This window comes from Salvelinus namaycush, unplaced genomic scaffold (genome assembly GCF_016432855.1).
Source record: "Salvelinus namaycush isolate Seneca unplaced genomic scaffold, SaNama_1.0 Scaffold2562, whole genome shotgun sequence".
Lineage (NCBI taxonomy): Eukaryota > Metazoa > Chordata > Actinopteri > Salmoniformes > Salmonidae > Salvelinus > Salvelinus namaycush.
In genome coordinates this window covers 4,598-31,687 of record NW_024059411.1, presented here as the reverse complement: position 1 = coordinate 31,687, position 27,090 = coordinate 4,598, and the positions used below count along the sequence as shown (strand labels likewise).

At 41.3% G+C, this 27,090-nt stretch overlaps 1 long non-coding RNA gene and 1 pseudogene across 2 annotated transcripts; both read left to right on the top strand.

The window, feature by feature from the left end:
* The first annotated feature begins 13,187 nt into the window (after positions 1-13,187).
* LOC120039140 lies at positions 13,188-14,549 on the top strand. 2 transcript variants are annotated; one of them, XR_005475308.1, is made up of 3 exons: positions 13,188-13,209; positions 14,287-14,343; positions 14,448-14,549. It is a non-coding gene; the product is annotated as an uncharacterized LOC120039140 (long non-coding RNA). The 2 variants fall into 2 exon arrangements; XR_005475307.1 differs by lacking the exon at positions 13,188-13,209 and adding an exon at positions 14,056-14,182.
* Positions 14,550-17,073: 2,524 nt separating this feature from the next.
* Positions 17,074-26,813, top strand: LOC120039139 (annotated as a pseudogene).
* Positions 26,814-27,090: the final 277 nt, after the last annotated feature.

Genomic DNA, 27,090 nt, shown 5'->3' with positions numbered 1-27,090 from the left:
GTCGCTAGAGCTCGATGGGACAAGAACATCCCTGCCGGCCAAACCCTTCCCTAACTCGGACGACGCTGGGCCAATTGTGTGCCGTCCCATGGGTCTCCCGGTCGCGGCCGGCTGCGACAGAGATCCTGGTTGGAGTCCAGACTCCAACTGCACAGCTTGCCTTAGACCACTGCGCCACTCGGGAGAATCCATTTGTTTTTTAACAGGACAATGACCCAACACACCTCCAGGCGGTGTAAGGGCTATTTTACCAAGAAGGAGAGTGACGGAGTGCTGCATTAGATAACCTGGCCTCCACAATCCCCCGACCTCAACCAAATTGAGATGTTTTGAGATGAGTAGGACCGCAGAGTAAAGGAAAAACAGCCAACAAATGCTCAGCATATGTGTGAACTCCTTCAAGACTGTTGGAAAAGCATTCCAGGTGAAGTTGGTTAAGAGAATGCCAAGAGTGTGCAAAGCTGTCATCAAGGCAAAGGGTGGCTATTTGAAGAATCTCAAATATATGATATGTTTTGATATGTTTCACACTTTTTTGGTTACTACATGATTCCATTTGTGTTATTTCATAGTTTTGATGTCTTCACTATTATTCAACAATGTAGAAAATAGCATTTTCTTCTTTGACGCACCTTATGTCTAAACTTCTTTACAGTGATATTATCTTGATTGGTGATCTCAACTGGTGTTGGTTAAAGCCGGTGTCTGATGATTTAAAAATGTTTTGTAATGCTATGAATCTTACCCAGTTGATTAACTCACACACTCGCCCAAATCTTAAATGCTCAGATAAATCTACCCTGATTGATTTGATATTAACAAATGTTCCACATAAATATTCTGCGGTTGGTGTTTTTTGTAATGATTTAAGTGACCATTGTGCTGTTGTTGCTGTTAGAAATACTAAGGTTCCTAAGACAAACCCACGTTTTAATGAGCAGGCTTTCTTTCATGATTTGTTTTATTTTGACTGGAGCAAGATTGAGCTTATCCCTGATGTGGAAACTGCCTGGATATTCTTTCATGATGGTCTTTTCCAAATAGTAAACAATCATGCCCCATTCCGCAGGTTCAGGGTTAAAAGGCAGGATAATCCATGGTTTTCTTCTGAGCTGTCTTGTATTATTCACGACCGTAATCTAGCCTGGGCTAAAGCAAGGAAATCATGTTCTGATGCTGATTGGCTTATTTTTAGGCAGTTACGAAACAAGTGTTCTTTTCTTCTCAGGAAGGCCAAGTCTGAATATTTTATGTCTGTTACCACTGATAACCTGAATGACCCTAGAAAGTTTTGGAAGGCTATTAAGTCTATGTCTGATAACAGTAATGTTAATGAATTACCGTCATGTGTTTTGAAGGACTCTCTTGCTGTATATGACAAAACTGAAATGCTGAATTGTTTCAATGAGCACTTTGTATCATCTGGTAGGCTGTTTGATTCAGTGTCCTCTGTCTCTGTACAACCCTGTGTGGATGAACCAGTGAGAGCTGGTCAGACTTTTAGCTTTTTGCCATTCTCAGTGCAGGTGGTACATGAAGCCCTGAAATCCTTAGATCAGAGAAAGCCTGCAGGTCCTGATCTTTTGGATCCCTGCTTTTTAAATCTGGCAGCTGATTTCATAGCTGAACCACTTACATATCTGTTCAATCTAACCCTGGAATGTAATGAAATTCTGGAAATCAGCATTTGTACTACCACTTTTAAAAACTCTTTTAAATAATTATAGGCCAATCTCAAAGCTGTCACCCCTGGTGAAAATACTTGAAACCCTTGTGAGTGTTGTGACGTTGTATTAGTTAATGTGGCGACTGTTGCTCATCAAATGATTACAAGTTTCTAATTACGTGATTAACTGAATCAAGCAATTATTAACTCATTAACCTGGGGCACCATGGGAAAACTAGTTTTTATTGAGTTTCTATTTCCCAAATTAACTCAAAGAATATCAGAATATCGATTTTACCACAGCCGCTAATTAACCAGTTGCCTCTAACAGTCTCGTTCTGAACGTCGTATAGCCCGGGATTCTGCACGGACCCGGGTCTCACTAATGAATTCGCACCACACAAATCTTAGTTGAATGTTTATTTACTAAAAAGCTAAAATGATGATAAAAGATACACATACACAAAAATTCTAGGCTATTGATTAGAACTTAGTATAACGGGCCAACACACTAGGGCGTGTGTTACCCAAAATGGGGATTTAAAAGAGAGAAAAAGAGAAAGTACACAAGAGGAATATACATTTGGGTGAAATTGTCAGCTATGCTCATTCTAACCCTAGCCTTGCCCCAAACTGCTGCTGTTATGAGTCAGAATATAATGATGTAATTATTTGTGGAGGGTCTCCGTGGATTTTCCCGCGTGGACCGTTCAAGCTGCTCAATGACGCACTTCTCCTGCGCACCTCTCTAGGTGTCCTCACGATGTCCGTGTCCTTTGGCTTTACTGGCATGTTCCTTTGTCCTCGCTCTGGAAGGGGTCTTCGGAGGACAGATAGCTCTGTAGCTCAGAGCTCACAGCGTAAAGATGAAAGAGTGTAGATACCACGATTCGATGGGGAGTGGAGGCTAGGTGGTTCGGCTTGTATTCACCCGCTTAGACACCGCTACTCATCCGTAGCTTGGGTAGAAAAATATTTCTTTGTCTTCAAACTTGTTGCGTTTTGGGTTCGTTGACCTTTTAGATCTTTGGCTGCAGCTCGGGTCACTTAGTCTAATCTGTTAATTCTGCACTCACAGGTTTTATACCCTCGGGTCAGAAGTGGGTGTAACCGCCTTCAGGGCAATTCTCTGGGCGTGCCAAGTTTAAGGGGCAAGGTATAGATTTTACTCAAATCCAATTTTAGACAACTAACTTCACATTTAATCTCTACCGAAACATTCTCTTTGATTTGGACATTTTCCACACAACGTACAATGTATAAACATCAAGCATATACGAGGAAAACTCTTAACGTTACAATGTTTTCATAACGTAATCTATTAACCTTTAATAACAAAACAAAAATGACATACATTTTCATATTCCATCTATCGTCATGACCACCATTGTAGTTGACGGAAACCATTGTTCCAAAGTCCCTTTATTGCATGTTTACAGTTCTGAGGCTGGTTCTCCATAGTGAGAGGGAAGGGACAAGGGAATGTTGTCCGAGGTCTCAGAATTACCATGGGTGTGAGGGGTCATAAAACCCCCACATCTTCAGACCCCTAGATCTCTCCTCCTCTGTTGGGGTTGAGAGATACTCTGTAGGGTTGTGGTCTCCTGTAACCTGACCTGATCAGGACAGTCATGACATGAGTGAGGAGCTAAAAGAGTTTTAATTTACTAACTATTTTATCAATGTACCAATCGGGCTTCAGGAAGAAGCATAGCACAATTACAGCAGCCTTGAAGGTTTTAAATGTAGCCCTTGACAAAAAACAGCACTGTGTCTCACTTTTTATTGATCTCTCTAAGGCTTTTGATACAGTTTATCATGCTATACTAAGGCAGAGCTTGTCGAGTGTAGGTCTTTCAGAGCATGCAGTTGCATAGTTTGCTAACTATCTGTCTGATAGAACTCAGTGCACTCAATTTATTGGGCTTAAGTCTGTTAAATTGTCTGTCTTTAATGGTGTGCCCCAAGGCTCTGGACTTGGTCCTCTCTTATTCACTATTTATATAAATGATTTAGACAAAAATGTCCAAAATGCGCAACTTCATTTTTATGCTGATGATACTGTTATTTACTGTTGTGCCTCGTCTCTTACAAAAGCTTTCCAGAACTTGCAAATGGCTTTTTATACTGTTCAACATACACACAGTGTCAATTGAAGCTTATCCTCAATACTGACAATACTAAACTAATGGTGTTTTCTAAAGCAAGAAATAGACCTCTGAACCTTTCACCTATTACTACCTTTCAGGGCAAGGAGATTGAGGTTGTAACCTCATATAAATATCTTGGAATTTTAATTGATGACGGCCTCTTTTAAATTGCATATTCAACAACTTACAAAAAAATTGAAGCTGAAATTGGGATTTTATTTTAGGAATAAGGCCTGTTTTTCCTTTGAAGCCAGAAGGAGGCTAGTATCAGCTACATTTATGCCTTTACTAGACTATGGGGATATTTTATATATGAATGCTTCCGCTCAGTGTTTGAGATCAATTGACACCCTTTACCATGGTACTTTGAGATTTATTTTAAACTGCAAAACCCTTACGCACCACTGCACTTTGTATACCAGGGTTGGCTGGCCTTCTCTAGTCACTTGTAGGCTCAGTCACTGGTATACTTTGATTTATAAAGCCATTTTTGGTTTACTACCTTTTTATTTGGGCATTTTTATTGTTCAGAAATGTGGTGGGTACTCTTTTCGTTCGCTGGACTTTATCCTGCCAACTGTTCCAAATGTCCGAACTGAATTTGGTAAAAGAGTTTTTATGTACTCTGCGCCATCATCTTGGAACGCCTTACAAAATACTTTTAAACTGGAAGAACTTGTCCCGATTGGTATTTTTAAATCACTGATAAATGATCTTGAGACTGATTCCCTGACCTGTCAATGATTTTAATTTGCTGTTTTTTGTTATACTCTTGTGGATTCAATGGTTTCTACTAGATTACTTGTAGTTTTTCATGTTGTTTGTCTGTAATTTTTGTAATGACTTGGTGCTGCCTATCTTGGCCAGGACGCTCTTGAAAAAAAGATTTTAAATCTCAATGAGCCCCTCCTGGTTAAATAAAGAAAATAAAGAAAAACCCTTGAATGAGTAGGTGTTCTAATAGCAATAAGGCACCTCTGATGTTTGTGGTATATGGCTAATATACCACCCCTCCTTGGGCCTTATTGCTTAAATAACCCATATCTCTTTTATAACAGGATATTATCATTGACTATATGAAAGTGCATGTATGAATGAGTCTGATTTACCGTTTTCAAAGGCAGGTTCACCTTCTGAAGCCAGATGAGGTACCCAAAGCGTGCTGCGCACCCACCAAGCTCAGTTCCCATCTCTGTACTCTTCTACGCTGACAACAACAACGTGATCCTAAAGAAGCATCGCAACATGGTGGTCAAGACCTGTGATACCAGTGGTAGCCCATCTATCTATTCTACTTAATTTTAATCAACTTAATTGCCATTGTTCCAAAAGATACAAACAGGGTAAAATAACTTGTAACCAGCAGTTGATAGCAATAATCTGTCAATATGCTGATAAATAGTATGTATCTAATATATTGATTTTGAGTCAGAGTGGTATATGAACAACACCCATTGGACCTATAACCATACTTCACTTTTGATTAACTAAACTATTAAAATCTACAGTAATTCAGATAATTACATCACCCCTTCATGTCATATATTCTGTGACCAATCAAAGCTGTAAAGTACTGTATCATAAGTATATCAATGCTAAAATTCTACCTTTTGATGACTATAATATCTTGTTGAACCATTAATTTGTCATTGTCTCTCTCAGATATACTAAACATGGTTTGCAAAACATACACGTTTTTTCTTCTTCTTTAATCATACTAACTTGTACTGGTTAAAAGTAACAATGGAAAATGGCAACAAACAAAACAATGTTTGGCCATTTTTGTATGTACAGAGTAACAAATACACAGTGATGTATGTCCTTGTCAACAGATATCTGGAGGACTGTATACTGCTATATTTGTAATAAACTATACTGAACAAAAAAACGCAACATGTAAAAGGTTGGTCCCATGTTTCATGAGCTGAAATTAAAGATCCCGGAAATGATCTATATGCCAAAAAAAATAAAAAATGTGAACAGCATGATTAAACAGCATGATCATTATACAGGTGCACCTTTTGCTGGGGACAAAAGGCCACTAAAATGTGCATATTTGTCACAACACAATGCCACAGACTTCTGAAGTTCTGAGGGATTGTGCAATTGGTATGCAGACTACAGGAATGTCCACCAGAGTTGCTGCCAGAGAATTGAATGATCATTTCTCTACCATAAGTCATTTTAGAGAATTTGGCAGTACATCTAACTGACAATTTTCCTGTCCTGCTAGCCATTCAAATTGTAACGATTACTTTTGGGTGTCAAGGGAAAATGTATGGAGTAAAAAGTACATTCTTTTCCTTAGAAATGTAGTAAAGTAAAAGTTGTCAAAACTATAAATAGTAAAGTACAGATACCCCCAAAAACTACTTAAGTAGTACTTTAAAGTATTTTTACTTAAGTACTTTACACCACTGTATGTGCTTCAATAGAGTCTGACGTTCAGGGTGGTTGGACATATAAGATGGGGTGCTGATGAGCTTCTGTCCCCATTTTAGGTCGTCACACAAATATTCCCCCACCCATGTCCATTGAATCAAAGTAATTACACCTTGCTGTAAGGAAGCATAGCAAAGAATGAACGGAATCAATTTATCATTGAATGATTTATAAATCACGTTTATTAAACCATCATTTCCAGGGAACCTATTGTCCTTAAGGCTTTTAATACAGTCTTCTCAATTTCAGATAACTCATCACAAAAATCCCTGAAATAATTATCTATCTTCTTAGCAATGTTTGCTACATTGTCTAAGAAAATATCCATATTGGAAGTTGGCTGGGCTGATGTATACAGATTCTGATCAACTGGGCAACATGCTGAGAGATTTCTTTTGGATTTTCATTGGGAGTATTATTAATCATTAATTGACATATGGAAGGAAGTATTTTCGCCTGCCCTTTTTTCTAAATTAAAGAAATATTTTGTTTTTCTCTCTCCCTCTTCCATCCATTTTCATCTTGATCTTACAAACGCTCCCCGGGCCTTTTCCTCGTAGATACAGTCTAACTGCATTTGCAATGATGATAGCTCCAGTAATTCCTGATTTAGTTAGTTCCCTTTTAGTTTAATCCATTATTCCCTTTATGATGTCATATTCTTTCTCTCTCTTGGCACGAGCAATTTCTTCCCCCAATGAAATAGCCAAAAGCCTTAATCAAATTTCATTAGCTCCCAGTAACTTCCAAACGTATTCATAACACAGGCACAATTCCTGTATTTATCATTAATTCCTGCTACTTCCTTCTTAAATACTTCCTTCTCTAGTAAAGTCTTGTTCATTTTCCAGTAACCTTTAACTTTTTTTGGTTGACAAACCGTGTATATTTATCTTTATTGAGATCCTGTTGTGGTCTGTTACAGTCTCGATTGAACCATTGATTTTATCAACCTTGTCAGCCATATCTGCAGATATCAGCCAGAAATCAATACGGGATTGTATAGATAAATCTTTGGTACTCCATGTAAACATAATCTTATCTGGGTTCTTATGTCTCCAAATATCTAGAACACCTAACCTTAGACATATATTCCTTATCTCACAAACAGAATTGCTATCCTTAGGAGGCCATCTATCTAGATTATCATGTAATACTGTATTAAAATCTCCACCCCATATTACTTTGGCCAATGGAAATTTAGACAATTTTACTTATTTTCCTCTCAATGTCTCTAAATAAAATACAGTTACTTGACTTGTTATTGGAAGCATAAGTATTTACAACAATGAATTGAACATGGTTGACATCTAGCAATAGTATAACCCATCTCCCTGTATTATCTGCTTCATGACTCAATATATGAGCCTTAAAGTTGCCTTTTAAAATAGGGACACCTGCTGACCGATTAGTACCAAATGAAAACCAAATATCATTCATATCATCACGATTGACACTTCCAAAACGCAGTATCTGTGCAACAGAACAGGCATGAGTTTCTTGAATGTTTGGCTCACACAAACAATGCTCTTTCCTCAAGAAATATCTCGTTTTATCAAATTAGCAAATAAAACTCAGTCCTGCACAACTCACTTGACAAGTCCAGCAGTCAACAAACTAGGCAGTCAGCGTGAATTTCCCTTCCATTACCTAAAGCCTTAGCTCCCGCAAAGTATGCACAGACGATTCAGAGCTTCTTTGTCAAATGGAAGCTGCTCCTTGGTTGGGGTATTCGGGTATGAATCGCATTCACCCCCCTTTTTTACACCGCAAGCATATGAGTGAGTTTCAACAATGCCTCTTTTCTCCTTGGAAGTTTCAACATCCATTATCTCAGCAACAGTTTGGTCATGTCCTGATTACACGCTACTAGCTATGAAGACGTTAGCAGGCTAATTTAACTACACACGCTGACACTTTTCGATAGCTAGCTTGTTCGTTGGAAATAGTCAAAAATATATGTCAATGGTTTGATTATTTACAAAATGATTCATTATATGGTTAGATATCATTTTTTTGTGGGAAAAAACAAAACAAATTGCAACTGCAGTCTAAAACTATAAACTTTTTGAGAAAACCCCCAAATTGTTCCTCAGCTAGAAATGTTACACCCTCTCATGTCGCAATCTTGACCATGTCACTGATTTCATGGAGCTCTCCTGCGCATCATTTACTTCACAAAATCCCGCAAACGTGAAAGTGCCAGAAATAAACATCGCGAGATTGTACATATGTGCGATTCAAAGATTTGAAAGCAGACGCTTTCATCCAAAACGATGTACAATAATCCGTACATACATTTTACGTTTGGGTGGCCCAGGGAAATGAGTTTTTCGAAGCAATTTTGTTATCTCTTTCTTTGTAATACTGTATGTAATTCAATCATTTCGAATTGATCACTTCCCACTGGGCACATACATCAATTCAATGTTTATTCCACGTTGGTTCAACGTAATTTAATTGAAATTACATGGATATTGTGTCACAGTGAATTTTATAATCTGCAGTCAATTTAATTGTTTTCATGTGCCATGATTCTGACATTTCACATATGATCCTCATAGGATTAGGCTACATAATTAGTGGTGCAGTAAATGTAATCTCAATTCAATACGATGTGCATATACTGTACATATAGCCAATATAGCTATTAAACCCATGTTCAGTGACTGTAATCTGTGACGCAAGTGGCCTAATATGTTTGTGACGTTCCATGGAACCCACGGTATTGTTTAAAACTAGATTCTGATTGGCTTGCAGGTCATTCTACAGTGTAAATTATAAATGAAAACGTGCTTTTGTATCAGTGTTACAGATTGACAATACCGAGCGTGTCTCAACCCGTACCGCGCTTTTATCTGCCTAAAGGTATCTTCACGCACGACTGGATAGGCCTTTTGGATACGCTTGTCCAAGGTAAGGATATGCGTCAAGCTATAGCCTACTTTTAATCTTTTAGTTCCGAACTCAAATTACTCCAGTCAAGTGATTAATCGTAAAAATTTGTTGTTTTGACTGAGCAGTCCAATGGCCAATAACATGCATAGATTATGCATTAGGCATTGCACAAATCAGTGTCTAGGTCAGAATATAAAGTTGCTACTTCCGTCAACTCAAGTTACTCAAGTCAAGTCATTAATTGTAAGATTGACTTGTTTTCACTGTCAAAACAAATAACTTTGATGGAATATTCCAAATTATAATGGCAATTATGCATCACAAATTCACAATATTACTTGTATTTCAATGATTTATCCAGGCCCAAGACATAAAGTCTTCTGAAAGCTGTGTAGCAATCATTCCATTGCTGCCCCATAGGATGGTAATCACGTACATGATTGGCTTAATCTAGAATCATGGATGCCTTTCATGTGAGTACACACACCATATATATTTTTTTTTTTTACATATCTCAGGAGGAAGATACCTCAATATCTGGAAGCACTGTCTCATGTACAATTGTTCTGAAATGTCTAGCAAAATGTTGACTTGATTGTTTCATCAAGACCTTCTCATCACAAGTTGGAACTAGTGGTCAACATTGGGACAATGCAGCCATAAATAACATGGACCAATATTTTCATGGAGGTAAGCGCTACACTTCTGATGGGTTTAAAGATTGTATTACATTATCTAAAAGTGAGAAAGTAAACCCCAGCTGTTATTCTTTTCACATGGAAGGACAATCCCTATTATGCCATGAATGTTTCATTGCTGAACAACCATAGATATGTTTCCTCTAATTTGGCTCCCGTTCCTCCAACAGTGAGCAAGACCTGCCAGCAGAGCTCACTGGAGCAGGGAGACATCCCGTCATCCTTTTGGCGCCTGACAAAGTACACTTTTTTCCTTCTAAATAACACTATAGTAACATCTTCTGCACAAAGTTACATTCCTAATAAGATTGGTGTTAAGTGAGAAAGAATCCTAAAGATGGTCCAATGGGCATGGTCTGAAGCCTCTCGTCATCTCAGTATGTTGAACCGCCTGATTTCTTGCAGGCTTGAGATTCAGATCCTGCTGAACGATGTTAAGCATTCGATTAACCACATGCAGGGGACGCTGAACACCATGCAGGGGCAGTGTATTGAGTTGCAGACTGCCATGTCTAAGGTAGTGTCAGATGAGTCTCAGATACAGAAGAATAAGTCTATGATGGTATGGTGATAATGATTGAGATGGTGATTATAATAATGATGACTAGCGGTACCCCACCCTACAGGCAGTAAATCATTGGATCTGATTAATTCAATTCAATCTTTGAGGACTGCAACGATAGAAATACAATTTATTTACACTAATAATAAGCTATTGTCAACTTCCCGTCTATGCTCATCTTGCTCATTGCTCACTGTCAATTGCTGACTGTTATCCTATGTGTGCATCTATTATTGATTTCTCACAGAAAAATCATTTGGTTTCAAATGTACCTGGGGCCATGTAAATAATTGTTAGGCTACTCATTTTGAATCCACCGGTGGCAACTTGTGTGACCATAAAAGTCTGTGTGCGACTGGGCAGAGTAAAATAATTTGGTTACTGACCTGCCCTACATCATAGAAGGCCCTTCAAGTCGGAACTAGGAAATTCTGACATTTCTGACTCGCGAACTCGTTATGGAATGATGATTTCAAGTTTCCCACTTGTGAAGTATCAGAATCAACCAGTAGGAAGCTCTACACTGATAACTTACATTAATTTTAACTCTGAGGTTCCAAGTTTCCGACGGCATGTGAATGCGGGATAATTCACCCATTATGGGTAACGGGTAATTTATGTAGGATAATTGTAGGATAATTACCCATAATGCTCAATGTCAGTGAGCATTATGGGTAATTATCCTACATACTTATGTCACGTTCCTGACCTGTTTTCTCTTATTTTTGTATGTGTTTAGTTGGTCAGGGCGTGAGTTGGGGTGGGCATTCTATGTTTTGTGTTTCTATGTTTAGGTCATTTGTAATTAGCCTTATATGGTTCTCAATCAGGGACAGGGGTTTGACGTTTCCTCTGATTGAGAACCATATAAAGGTAGGCTGTTCACACTGTTTGTTTGTGGGTGATTGTCTTCCGTGTCTGTGTATGTTGCACCATATGGGACTGTTTCGGTTTGTTCGTTCGTTTGATGTAGTCTGTTCCTGTTCGTGAGTTCTTCGTGTTATATGTAAGTTCTTAGTTCAGGTCTGTCTACGTTCGTTTTGTTATTTTGGTAATCTTTTCAAGTGTTTTCAGTTTTCGTCTTTTCTTTAATAAAATCATTATGTCAAATTATCACGCTACGCTTTGGTCCAATCCCTACTCCTCCTCTTCGTCTGAAGAGGAGGAGGACAGCCGTTACAACTTACATCAAATACTTTATGATAGCATCATCTCCTGCAGTAACAGTGTCATTCCAAACACAATAAATGTGAAAATTAACAAAGATACAAAATATTGCTAAGGTGAAGAAAATCAGCTCAAAATTGTAGGTGGAAATGCCCCTGCAGCAGGGAGGCTTACAGTATTATAATATATTGTAGATAACATTAATATAATTTGTATTTACAGTATCAGTAAACATACAAATGAAAGTCTATGCTAGGGATTGATCTACACTGAGTGAACAAAACATTAAGAACACCTTCCTATTGAGTTGCCCTCCCCCTTGGTGGTGGACCATTGTTGATACTCAGGGAAAACTGTTGAGCGGGAAAAACCCAACAGCATGGCAGTTCTTGACACAAACCGGTGCACCTGACACCAACTACAATACTCTGTTCAAAGGGACTTAAATCTTTGGTTTTGCCCATTCACCCTCTGAATGACACACATACACAATCCATGTCTCAATTGTCTAAAAATCAATCTTTAACCTGTCTCCTCCCCTTCATCTACACTGAGAAGAAGATTTAACAATTAACATCAATAAGGGATTATAGCTTTCACCTGATTAGTCTATGTCACGGAAAGAGAAGGTGTTCTTAATGTTTAATACACTCAGTGTATGTGGCAATGATGTTATAGATTCCAAGTGGTTGATTTTTTAGGGAATGACTATATGCTCTATATTATACCTGCAGATCATCACAGCAGCCGAAGTTGCTGTGCAGAGGGAGGAGATCCTCCAAGCATCAGGCCTCATCCCGTCACAGAGGGAGGGGATCCGCCAAACAGCCAGTGTCCCTGCACAGAGGGAGGGGATCCTCCAAACAGCCAGTGTCCCTGTACAGAGGGAGGGGATTCTCTCAGCAGCTAGCATCACTGCACAGAGGGAGGAGATCCTCCAAACAGCCAGTGTCCCTGCACAGAGGGAGGGGATCCTCCAAACAGCCAGTGTCCCTGCACAGAGGGAGGGGATCCTCCAAACAGCCAGTGTCCCTGCACAGAGGGAGGAGATCCTCCAAACAGCCAGTGTTCCTGCACAGAGGGAGGGGGTTCTCCCAGCAGCTATATTCATTGCATAGAAGACGGAGATCCTCCGAGCATCAGGCCTCATCCCTGCACAAAAGGAGTTGATCCTCCTGATGGCCAGTGTCACTACGCAGAGGAAGGGAATCGTCCCAATGGCCAGCGTCCCTGCGCACAGGGAGGGGATTTTCCCAAAGGCTAGTGTCTCTGCTGAGAGGAAGGGGATCCTCCAAACAGCCAGTGTACCTGCACAGAGGGAGGGGGTTCTTCCAACAACTACTGTCACTGTGAGAAAGGAGAAGATCCTCAGAGCATCAGGCCTCAGCCCTGCACAGAGGGAGTTGATCCTCCTGAAGGCCAGCGTTCCTGCGCACAGGGAGTGGATTGTCCCAAAGGCTAGTGTCCCTGCAGAGAGGGAGGAGATCTTCCTCACAACCAGTGTCCCTGTGAAGAGTGGACACAATCATCCACAACCACCTCCCATCATCCCCATGGTGGCACCACTGTGGAAATGGGATGGTGGAGCGTGTACTCAACCTGTGGATTTCTATTCCAAGAGAAGAGGTCACTTAAACTTACCTAATTAGTAAAGAAATTACCATTGTGATAGTGTGAGAATTAGCTGTGATAGGTTAAATGTATGGCTCATGTGAGTGTATATCTGTAATACTTTCATGCATTTTCTACATAAAACAGGTTTAGCTCCATTTTACTTTGACATTTTAGTCATTTAGCAGATGCTCTTATCCAGAGCGACTTACAGTAGTGAGTGTATACATTTTCATACTCCAGTGAATCTCTCCAGGATTTCGCATGGATTTTTGGGATATTTGCAGATAAATATGCTAGATTTTGCAGCCACAATTATGACATTTTGCATAGCAATATGCATTTGTTTTGTCCAATTTGTTGCAAAAATGCGCTGACAAGGGAAAAAACTGTGTTGACGTGTGGCTTGATTGAACCATATTATGCAGTAAATGTGCGGTGATTGGTTGGAATTGCGAGCCCTCTTTTTGTACTGTGGTAATGGGTCAGTTCTATGCGATAATATTGTGATGATGTGACTATTTTATGCAGAAATAGTTTGGTGATTGGTCAAATTTGTAAGCCTTAATATGCAGGGAATTGTTGATTTTGCAACCAAAACAATGTGATCGCAGAGTCCTGGAGTAACCTCCCAGTTATCCCTGTGACTGCGTGTAGGTTAAGATTGGGTTGTAACAGAGTATCAGAGCGAGACGTTTCTACCTGTCAGCTAGTAATTGTTCTGTATGGTGACATGAGCAGAGTGGCCTGACTTCTCCCAATTATTACAGATGTCCGACTTAGATATGTTGAGCATCCTGCTATGATGTCCATCACCAAGCCGGAACACTCCGAGGCCAACCCTCAGTGCCAGACTGGCAGCCGGCCGGTGGCTGAGCCTGAGACCCCTGCTGTTCACAATAACAGTGGAGGCTGGCTCAGCTGGGTCTTTGGGAGTGGAAGAGTTAATAAGAAGGAGGTTCATCTACCTGAGGACAAAGACAGATCTGTAAGGAACTGGTTATTAACACTATATTCTATGTAGAGACAATTGAGTGGATTAAAAAAAAACTATTGTGGCTTGCTTCACATTGCTAATATCTTCTTCCTCAGATTGTCTGGGATCCAACTCTGCACAGATGGGTTAACAAAACTGAGCCCAAGGCTGAGGTACACACTTAAATTCAATGAAATTAAAAACAGTGAACAACCATTGTATTTTAACTGTGATAATATGACTAACAATTTGGAAAATGTGTTGATGTTTTTTACAGAACAAGTGTGTACCACCACCTCCACCGATGGGGACATATGGATATCAGGGGAACACTGGCAGTGTCCCCAAAGGAGTGAATCCTTACTCTATGAAAGCAGGTGAATATTGCTTTAGAATACATGTGGTTTAACCAAGACTGTCAGCCGATCATAGATGTCCCTGGTGGTCTCCTGCTAACACCTTTCCCACTACCAGCAGTTCTATGGGGCAGCAGATACCCTACAATGCATTACAATGATGGGACCAACTCAAAGCCTCCAAGCCATGGGCCTGGACTGCTTCCTAGACAGCGCTCTGGCTTGCTCCCTCCTTCACACTTTGACCTCATGGCACCAATGGTTGTGCCACCTGACACTCTACCCTACTGAGGTATGACTCTGGAAAATCCTTCCAAATTGTATCCATTCATCATTAACTGAGATTTTTCTTTAACATAGCAAGTGGCTGAAATAGCAAGGATGTTAACTATTTTTTATTTTTGTTCAAGAGGCCATTTGCCCAGAGTGGATTTGCCATACATAGATTTTTTCAGCTTTAAAAATCTTCAGCATAAAAAAGTATTAAAAGATGATCTTTTAATTAAATCTCTCCTTTGTGTCCTCATGTTCACATTAATTTGATGTGTTCTATCATAATTTACAATGCTTATTGCTTCTGCATTTCTTTAGACAAGTGTATATTATACACATATATTTTATTTTAGACATTACAAAACATATTTTTGTGCATTTTGAATTTCCTACATTTACCTGTACAGACAAGTATATTTTATACATATCTATTTTTTTAACGACATTTTTGTATGTATTCCATAGACAGAACTACATATATTGGAATCGAACGTTCGCAGAGATTGTTTTGACTGGAGTGATGCTTAGGACTTCATTAAAAAATCTATCCCGTTTTATTTTACCACTACAGTCTGTTCGTCGGACGAAACTGGAGAAAAATAACTAGTGTCGAAAGTAAACATCGGCACCTCGATGGTGTCAACTCTGCTTATGTCTGCATAATGAAAAGGTAGGGGGAAAAAGAAAAACATCTGGTCTAGCGATCGATGACAAATTAAATGGTGCCCCTGTAACAGTTTTACTTCTGTCCCGAACCAGTGACCCTTTGCACACATATACAACAGTTACCCATCGCTCCACAAAAGCCACGGCCCTTGCAGAGTAAGGGGAACAACTACTTCAAGGTCTCAGAGCGAGTGACGTCACCGATTGAAACGCTATCAGTGCACTACCCCCCAAACTAGCTAGCCATTTCACACCGGTTACATCCAGCATAACCCCTCATTCAATTACGGCAGTGGCAAACAGTGAAATGTGAGGAGCAGGAACAGCTATAGCCCTCAAACTCACCTCTGGGTCTCAAAGCCAGTTCCACTGCATTTCTCCATTGTTCTCCTGTCATCGGGGACTGATCTAGACCTGGGACACCAGGTGGGTGCAAGTCATTATCAGTTAGAACAGAAAACCAGCAGGCTCGTAGGGCAGGGGAGCGTTTCCCAAACTTGGTGTGCATTTTGGTTTTTGTCCTAACACTACACAGCTGATTCACATTAACAAAGCTTGATGATTAGTTGATTATTTGAATCAGCTTTGTAGGGCTAGGGGAATAAAAAGAAAATGTGCAGCCCTTTGGGGTTCAGGTGACTGAGTGTGGGAAGCCTTTGTCATAGGGTAAAAGTTGAATACCCCTGGACTGTAGGCTGCACACCTTGGGTCAAATATTATATTCTGTAGCTGTGTATTTTATCAAAACAATTCTGTTCTACAATGGTTCCTTTCCTTAGCTCAGGGTAAGTAGTAGCAGGCATAGAAGAGTCTTATGCGACGCAAACATTTGAATTGTGTTCTTCCTCCTTTTAATCAATCATAATAATTTGTCAAATGCCTTACAGGTTGTTTTGCCTGTTGGCAGCTGTGGGCATACAAGCACAACAGACACCATCTATAAGTATGCATTTTTCACCCTACAAGTTCAAGCACTAAGCGTTTGACAATATATATTTTTTGGTTTTTAACTAACCTTTCCCATTCCAGATGACCTCAACGCTGAATGCCTTGGTAACGTTATTCGTTTGAGTGTCGCTCCTCTTTTTAAAGAGGTTGATGCTGTCTTCAGTGAGTTTGTCTCTTCTGATTCTCCTTTCCTAATTCATGGATTGATATTGTTTGTCAACTATTGTGTTCACACCATCTCCATCCCTTCCAGATGACACACAAATCATAAACCTGACGCCTGGCCTTGCTACTCAGTGTGGATTCAGCTTTAAATTTGACCCCATGGGGAATGCCATGTTTTTTGCTTCTCTTCAAAACTGCTTTTCCCAAAACATGGTAACCCTAAGCACTGTAGTGTTTCCTTGATCTTCAAATGGACAGTTTGCCTTTCAGTGTCACTGCATTTGCAACCCATAATGTAGCAACGTCATTTTATTTAACCTTTGACATGGAGTCATGCTGAGACCAGGCTCTTTTACAGATGAGCCCTGTATACACAAAGATACCAGTCAATATGTGCATCACTAGATGAAAAATGTAATCATTGAAAACAAATGCATTCTTCAGTTAAAAAGGTCCTCAATAAGCCTGAGTTGCTAATTCATACAATTTTAGAGCATGGAGGTTATTAGAAGTACGGTGCCAGAAACATTTAAGCAGTTTTACCACCCCTGGGTCTGCTATCTCTTACCTCTAAGTTAACGATGATGTAAGGTACAGCAGAAATTTATGGAGGGCTTTCAGAGGGCCAGCCAACTTTCTGATACAGACTGCAGTGATGTGTACTACTGAGCTCTTCTCCTGTAGTGTGGCTTCAATACAGTGGCAGCTGCATTCATATAGGCAATTTTGCCACAGTCTATAGTTCATGAAGGTCAACTGAATTATTTGTTTTCTGCTATATAATGAAAGGCTTTAATAATTTTTTTCCCTTCCCCCTTCATTTTAGGATGATAAGATGTTCAGCTTGGTCATGCAGTTCAGGCTGCCAGGAAACCACATGACTGAAGACCCTGTGTATAGAGTGGGCAAAACCTGTAGCTACACCCCCTGGACCTCCCGAGAGATTCTGTGCGACCGCAACTACATGGAGGCAAGTGAGCAGAGCATGCCCCAAAGGACATGTTTACAGTCGAGCTTGTCGTACTGCCTGTATATAAATGATCTGTCTAGAGCTACAACTGTCTAGTGTTTAATTTCTTCTGCTTCTGTGACACAACGTAGAGGTTCTTGACTCTCTCTCAATTCAATACTCCTTAATTTAAGGAGGCGAGTGGACAGATTGAGAACTGGCCCTTGATTTCATATTGTATGGGAGGGAGAAAATGCATAGGGAATAATGGCCTTTCTTCTCTAGGTGTCTGTCAGAAGGACTCTTCCAGACATCCAAACCGTCCCTGAACAGCCCACTGGAGGCCCGAAAGCAAGGAGCGGCAACTTCCGGAGAGGAGCTGAGGTAGCCATATTTCAATTTCTGTAATTTCACTACAAGATGGCGCTAAACAAAATGTGCATTTGTTGACAATTTGTTTAATTCCTGTTTCCATTTCCTGAGACAGGCTGTTGCTGCAGGATACAAAATGACAGCAGTCGTCTTTAGTCCTAGCAAGAAGGTCATGAGTGTGGATGAGGTCCAAAGAAAGGGCTATGCAATAGCCAACACTCCCACACGGCTGGTGTTAAGAAGCCCTCATAATGCAGAGGAGACATACCTCCAGAATGTAAGCTGACTTTCTCCACTTCCTCCATGAACTGGGTCATGTTCAGTAGAGCAAAAATTTGGAAACGGTGGCCCTACCTGAACTCTGAATCATATTGTTAATACGGTGTGCCCTACTGAACACGGCCCTGGTGTGGTTGCCCCCTGAACAGGTAGCTGGGGTTCCGATGCGGGTGCTCTCAACCTCAACCTTCTTTGAGCAGAAGTGGCTGGTTACTCGAGTAGATGCCACGGCTGTTTGTCCAACACCAGGTTGAGTGTGAAATAATGGACTAACTTGGCAAATTAAGATCCTATGAACCCAGTTCTTAATTGGCTCCAGACAAGACTTTGATTTGTTTTCAGTTGCAAAATGTTCTGTTATGATGTGTACTTGGTTTCTTGTTTCACTGCAGGGGCAGTGGCCTTTACTCCAGAAGTGATCACCTGGTACATGCCCAAGCACATAGACCCACTTTTCTCCTGATGCCTTCACCATGTTGGAGGTGTACATGGGAATTGACGCTAAGAGGCTGGACACTGAGGAAATGGCTGCCAGAAACTACTCGGTTTTAGTCACAGAGGCTCATATTATTGTTGAAATTCCGGTGGGGGCGGTTGGCGGCTATTTCAAGGTCAGCGTTGGATGAGTAAAATGTTCCTGTTTAATTTCTAAATCTTATTTGTAGAGCCCTTTGTACTGCAGCAGTTGACAGTGCTTTGCAGTAACACTTTGCCATCTCTCATGGGATAACTCCTAGAAATGTTGTCTTGTGTTAAATGTTTCTTAGTGAGCAATTGTCTGCTTAATCAGGCTAATATACAATGGATTGTTGGGTGTGTGTATACAGCCTGACACATTGGATTGCAAAATCGGGTGAATGTTGCATAAAATGACACTTAAACATACTCTACCGCGTGTCTTTGCAGTTTGTCCTTCAGCCGCTTGAAATTTGAGACCAAATATCCACACTAAAGTATTGTTTACCTGACTTTTTAGGGAGCCGGTAGCTTTGCCACTCAACTGAATGCAAACAACGTTCGGTTACACTCGGCTACTGTTTACATTGTGCAAGTGTTTACTTTGCGTGTCGGTTGCTTTGAAAATACACACCGCCGGAAATGCAAGTTGACAACCATATGCCTACCAGCTCTCTAAGGTCGGGTAAACCGATATGTTGTCTTAAATTACGAGCGGCTGAAGGACAAACCACACAGATAACCGGTAGAGTAACATTCTGGCTTGTAAGGAACATTTAGCTGTTTTTGCACTCCAATTGTGTATTACAGCCTGAATGCATCACTCGTCTCCCTTTACAGAGCCATATTCAGGATGACCAGTACTTTGTCACTTACACCATTGAGCCCATGCTTGAGTTGCTGTGGATCGAGGAGGTCGCACACGAGGACACCGGCTACAAAGTCCTCTTCCCTATCACAACACCTCCGATGGCCAGGCCTCCACAAGTTTGCAACTGTGAGTCTGGTTTAGTTAAATAGTGCCTATGGTAATTTGGGATGCCTGGGTTGTTCATTAGGCACAAAACAGAAGAAAATGTACTGAAACGGGGAGGCAATAACAAATGTCCATTTTCGACTTCCATTGTACCGAATTTCAAAATGTTTTTTTGTTTGCCAATGAACAGACACGCCCTTAGACACAGTTCCTGAGCAGGCAGTGTTTGTGCTTGAGTTGGGGACCTTCAACCTTGATGTGGAGCTGCTGAACATCACCTTTCCCACCATGGTGCTAACTGTTGCAGAGTGCAACGCCAGAGGCTTCAAAGTTCAGGAGCAGAGATCCCTGGACAACACCTTGAAGAGCTTCAGGATGGAGGTGCCCTTCTCAGACCCGGTGGTCTTTAAGGTGGTGTGTTTCTGTTAAATGCAAAGCCACACGCAGTGATTTGTACATGCCCTAATAAGTGGGCCACCAACAAAATATAAATAATGGCACAAGTGTACGTTGTATCCCTCATTTACTCAAGTGTTTCCATTATTTTGGCAGTTGTATGCATTCACTTGCCAATAGTGCTTGATTTAGAGGAATGAGGGCAACATTACTTTAAGTATATAGTTTGTTTTAATAGTCCCCATATGTACTTGTCACTTGATATTGAATAGAGTTCTGTTACAACAATAATGCTATCAGTTGACCAATGCTTTTAACTTCACTACAGAGAAGGGCGGAACAAGGTGTCACAACCTTCACTCTTCAGCTGATCTACGGCCTGGTCGTCTTTCCAGAGTACGCTCCTTTCTCTCACTCTGCCGTTGTGGACGCAGTACTGCTGGACATTGGTATGTCTCTGGACTACGCCAAACTACTGTTGAATGGCTTCCTCTCGTTAATGATTGCAGTGAAAGCCCAACTAGCCATACTGTAGGTTTTTCCTATGCGGTCTCTCTACAAAGAAAATGTTAAGCTTTAGAGTATTTGGACCCAGTGTCCTGTTCCTGGTTTGCCAGGATCGTGTTTATTCTGAAAACAAGGTTTTTTCCTTGGACAAGTTCAAGTAGTACCTTCCTGTTTTTTTGTGCTTAATGAACACAACCCTGTTTGTCCTTGTAGTGCCACCCTCAGTCACTGGCAACTGTGATCAGGAGAACTTTCACATCACTGTGGACTACAGGAACCAAGATCCCTTTTTCGTGGTCTTGGTTGGCAAGCGGCTGCTTAACCATGAGCTTGCGCAACAGTATTTGACAGAGGGCGACGCAGACTTCACCATCACGTTGCCCTTCTCTTCGCCGGACGCAGTGTTTGAGGTACGATGCTCTCCCAAAACATGTTAACCTAAATTGCAACAGCTAGCCTCGCTTTCCTTACCCTGTATACATGCATACAATATTGGACTAATGAACTCTCCCATTGGTTCCCAGTCGGTTCACCCGTCCTCTGTCAGGAGCAGACTGGATGTGGCTCTGTTGAATCCTTACAACAACATGACCATCAAATACTTTTCCCTGGCTTGCAGCTTCCTCAAAACGCTGACTGGTTGGTTCTCAAACAATTACTTCCGATAAATAGTCGTTTGACATGGTTACCAAACCTGGGTTCCTTTCAAATACTGTGAGTCTAATAGTAGTGCCAGATGGGCATGGTTTGCACTTTTGGTGCTATTCCATTGGTTCTACTGTGCTCAATGAAGTGTAACAAATACAGAACCTGTCTTTTGCTCCCCCACCCCCAAGAGTGTTTCTCTAACGGAACGATGACTGCGCTGGCGGTCAAGGTGGAGTCTGCTCCCAGTCTGAACCCCGGTCAGCTGACCCTGAGCGACCCCGCCTGTGGTCCCACCTACAGCGACGATCGCTTCGCCTACTTCCACTTCACTGTCAACTCCTGTGGTACCACCAGGAAGGTAAAATGACTATTACCCTGAGGTGATGGGTACTGTGTATTTACGGACTGTTTGCTTCTGCAGGCTGTAATAAGTCAATTCCCCTCTACTACATAGTTTATCAACAATGTCATGCTGTATGAGAACGAAATCTCCTTGCCAGATGAACTTAAGGTGAAGCTGAATGGCACGACGTCTTCAGAGGAGGAATATCAGTAAGTGCATTACGCATCACAATTGTAGCTGTTAGATTTTATAGGTTTTTTCTTCACCAATTGCTCACAACTTAACTTTGTATACAGGGAAAATGTGCCTCTACTACCAGTGTGTCCACTCCACTGCTTGAAGTTTCCCCTATTGAAGTTGCCTACATCCCTCTTTTTAGGTTAAAGGTTTCCTGCTACTATGTGGTCAGTTTTGCCGAGACTGGGACGGGTCGACAAATGGTCAGAATGAGACTCGCTCAGGGTAAGCGTGCACAAATTCAGAATTTCAACTTAGCCTCTAAATTCTAATCACTCCTGATGATCTGGAATATAGATTCTTGGAAGGTGTCCTTTACAAAACCATTCCCAAAAATGTAAGCCTTATGATATATTACTCTTGCGTTCTGAGATCTACAGGTGTGGCTACGGAGTAACGGTGAGGAGCTGATTTGGGAATTTGTCAGAAGCCTCTGGTGCGGGGGGGTTCATCGGGGCACAACAGGATATGATAAACGTGTGTTTCTTAATGGACAAGTTGAGATGGTACCTCGCTGTTTTGTGCCCACCGGTTGTCTCGTTCTGTGTTCCAGACGCCTCGTATAACACGTTCCACCAGGAGGAGGACTATCCAGTGGTGAGGTACCTGAGACAGCCTCTGCACTTTGAGGTGGAGCTGACCAGGTCCTCTGACCCCAAGATAGCGCTGGTGCTTGACCACTGCTGGGCCACCCCCAACGAGGACCGTGACTCCCGACCCCGGTGGAATCTCATCATTAATGGGTAACTTGTTGTTTTTGGGCCTAAACAAGTGTTATTCCACAGGTGTGGTTCCTGAGTAATTAGCAACCTATCATGCTTGGCAGGCCATTTACTTTGGCTACCGTGGCTATGCCCCCATCCATAGGTCATGAGTGGTCACAATGGTTTGAGCTTAAAAACGATGTGAGCAGTATGCGGTCTGTCACCAGATCTCCACCCAAATGAACACTTATGGGAGATTCTGGCGTGTAGCTTCACACGTAGCATCTCGGGTACTCCGAGATCCCAGGTGTCTTAAACACCATACGTCAGTCGAGTCTGACAGACTCTTACGTGATAACCCGACTGCATTGTATGGCGTTAGCTCATATTCGGTACCACCTTCAAAAGTGTTTTACACACGTGTCCATTACAATCTAGGCAAGAATCAGAATGCATGAATAAAACGCCAAGTACATTATACTCACGGTATGCTACAGTAGAAACGTTACACAGAAAATAAGGCACTTTGATAGGAATGCACGCATGTCCAGTTATTTGTAAGGAAGGCAATGTGGCCACCAGGCAATAAATGTGCAAGGCCTGTTCTGACTAGATGTGCAAATGTCTGTATGCTTGAAGGAAAGTTTGTCTGGCTCATTCAAATTCTCAGAAATTGTCTGCAACAGTGAAATGGGCTACTTTTGTGAATTAATGAGGCAAACTTAGAAGTTGAAACGGCCTATAGAAAATTAGCAGGTTGTGTGCCTTGGTTTGAGGTCAGCGCGGGTTAACTGTCCACATTTTGGAACAGTGAGTGCATTCTGACATCCCGTGCATAAAATAAACTCCCACTGGGGCGACTGAAGATATTTGGAAGTCGCGTGTGGAAAGGTTAAGACACTATGTTGGCGTTACCTACACCTTTTTACTCAATGTTATCCTTTTGGTTTGCTACAGTTCAGTGTTTTGTCGAACTGCTGGTCAGTCGAATGGAAATCGAGAGCGGCTGGCAAGCTTGGCTTGCCTTTCCAATTGGTTTCATACAACTGCTCCTAACACTGACTGAATAGTTGTTGAATTCAGGCACAAGTGACCTCTTGTGTTTAAAACAGTTATGCGCTTAACATAATGGATGGTTCACACGCCTGTGCAGCATGGAAGTTGATGTTTGAAACTGAATAGGATCAGTTGACAGGATCCCTAGAAGTTGATGCCACTTTCAATGGAATTTCCTGTCCTAGAGGAATGCGCTAATTGGGAGTTGCTAAACATGAACAAATACCACGGGTTAAGTGTAGCAGCATCTTGCTAACCTTATTTAGCTAGCTAATGTTCATATTTAAAAAAATGTCAGACACAGCTGGGTTTGTCATAAGCATTGATTTGGGTGAGCACTTTGCCACAGATGGACACCGCTGGCCTAATTTTCTCAAGAATTTAAATTGGGTAACTATTGAAAGATGCCTTATTTTTCCTACATTGTAATGGACACTGCAACCTTTGGTAGATGGGCTACAATGACTTTGCCTGTGATTATGCACGCTGCAAATGACACTATATTTTGCGGGTGCCTTTTCAGTATCTGGATACATGTTACACCAAGCAGTGTAGTGAAGCAACTTTATTGGTCAAAACCATTTATTTGGTGGATCGGGTTTGCCAAATGCTATCAAATCACGCAATTTAAAAATTTGGCACCCCCTATTTTAATTTGCTCCGGCGGCCATGTGGACGCAAGGCTCATCTGTCACGGGAGTAACTTTGCAGCGGTTTATTAAATCAAATGTAATCCTGGTGGGGGTGGTAGCAGTTTTAAAAAACGGTCTGAAAATGTTTTGTAGATCATAGGAAAAGACACCACATTCACATGGCTGTGCACGAAATGGGCAGTTCAGATTTGTCACTTCAGCTGCAACTATATCATACTTGGCTTAAATCGTTGAGTAAAATCCTGGGAAAGCTCTTGTCTGTCAGCTCAAGTGGATTTGTACTGGTGTGGGCGTTTGTCTCTTAATGTAACGTCTTCAGATTTCACAAATCCTTTTTGCTAATATCTGTCAGTTAAACAGTAAATGATAAACCTCCCAAAGATGCAAATGACAAGTAGGCCTTAACTGTCAATGCGTAGGTTACTTTGTATAGTAGAGCTGCTCCCTTCACAAGTCCTCCACGTGTGAATCTGATGCCATGGGTGTAGAATTTATTTTGTGACCAATTTTTCCGACAGCGGAAGAATTGCTCTGGCGCATTGCATGAAATTCTTAATTAAAATGAAGTACTTATTTTGAAAATATGATACCGACTGTCTATTCGGCAACTTTGGTTAAACCACGGTCAATTGATCAATATTCAGGTCGCCTGTAGTCTGACCATTCTGGATCATTTAGAATTTGAAGAATCATTTAGAGGGACGTCTCACCACATGAGAATGCGATCATGTCAATGTAATTGAATATACATGTTGGACATACGACGTAGACATTTGACATCCGTCATTTACCTAGCTATAAAAGTCTTTGCAGTAGACAAAGTAATATTGTTGATGAGAAATGCTATGGCATTGCTAGTATGACCCTCCCTTGACAAATGAAATGCATTTTTTTTTCAAATAGGCAGCCCAATTTCTGTTTTTAAATAAATAAAAAATGTACTAAATCAGATTTTTCCAGGTCTGATGGGCCAAAAGATCAGAAATTAAAACCAACAAACTACTGTTGTGACCTTGAATTATCTGAGGACTGTTTAATTGTTACCCGACTCTAAATGAATCGTGTTAGGATTTGGGGTGCCGAGGAAACGGTTTTAAAGATACCGTCTCCCGACTTAAACTCTAGACGGTAGAAATCTATTACATTGCTAAAGTCAACTTATTAACCATTACATCGTATCCTCCTCGCAGCTGCAAGAACCCCAGCCTTATGATTCAGTACTATACAAATTGGTTTAATTTATTTACTAGCTAAACACACAGGTCCCTAGCGGACTGACACAATATGACGGCTCCCCCACCCATGGTTCCATAAGGGACACTTATCGTTGTTACATTTTTGCATGAATGTATTTATGTGGGATGCCGCCGTGGAAAGGTAGGTGGTTGGGTCTTCTCTCTGATTGGCTCCCTGAGGTCACAATGTCGTTAGTTGTCCGTGGCTCCAATGACTAGTCTTGAACGGAACTTCAGGATGGATTTTCCTTTCACTCATTCTGGAAGATGGGCTAATCAACCCTGTCGCTGATTCCTCAGTGGGTGATGAGAGTAGGATGGTTTGGATATAGTAGTAGAATGGTCCCACTGAAGTTAGCTTTTCTAGGTACTTGGCTCCAAACAGCTAATCGGCTGTACCAGTGACTGTCTGCCTGAGGGGTGTTTATTCTCCCTCGTGTTGGTATTCAGGTTTCGGACCACTTTGGACATGAGCTGCAGCTCGCCGTCCTTAGGAAGGTGCGTTTAGGAAAGTTCTAACCATTTCAAACGTGTAGCTAGCGACTCACGGTTTTCTGGTCTAATGTTAATTTCAGTTACCAATCCTTTTATGCACTCTGGCCCGCCGGGGACAGTTCTGTCAGTCTGGCCCGCTCTCTGATGTCACTTGTGGCATGGCTACTTACTAGGCACATTTTCTTGGAGTTTCTCTATGTTCAAAAGTGAATACTGGAACAATATTTCTAACATAAGACTGGTCAGAGATAGAAAAATAATGTCATGTTGATTTTTAAAAAGGAAATACGAACTAGAAAAGTGCTCACACTACAGGTAGGAAGTCTTGAGCCTTTACATTGTATATGAAATATGTTGGGGGTTTTTCAAGACCGAGGGGTAAGAGTTTTGGTGGGAAAAGCCTGTTAACAAAGACATTAGTTCATACTGGAGGGGGAGAAGGAACCCACTTCTCCTATCATTTACAACACGGTGTGAATTGATCTGATCCTCACAGGACAGTCATGACACCACCATAAGACTTCGTACACAAGGCGGTTGGGGTTTACAGTGTTTTCTTGTTCCTAACTTAGTCCCTCTCTCTACACTGGCAGTTGTGAGAACCCGGAGGATCCGTACCGTGTGGTCTTCCACCCGGTGGTAGCTGACGCCAGGGTCCACTTCCCCCCTCACGTCAAACGCTTTGAGGTCTATATGTTTTCCTTCGTCGAGGATGCGGTTGAGCCGAGTGGCCAGGTAACAAAGTTCACCCAACAATCTTTAGGTTAATTTTGTGAGTGGCAATCATCCCTTTTAAATTTCTGACACCATCAAATCTTTGATTCCTAGGTCTTTGTCCATTGTGATGTGGTCATCTGTGATGCCAGTAGTCCCTCTGGCGGCCCCTGTAGTGGACAATGTGTGAATCAGGACAACTTGAAAAGAGGTAGGTCTTGTGTTATGCTTTTCAGACCCTGTCAGACCATAACTGAACTAATAGGTTCTCTCTCAACAGGTCAACGACATGTCAAAGACCTCTTTGAGGAGCGTCATTTCGATGTTTCTTCTGGATACATTCTTTGGGTGTAATGTCTTGTTCTAACATGTCAAATAAAGTGTTCTATATAACAATTATGTTTGTTTTACTTGCGTGGCAACAATCCTAACCGTTGGAGCTACCTTAATTGTATCAGATTTGCGTATAACACCAAGGCGCATGTACTTTAG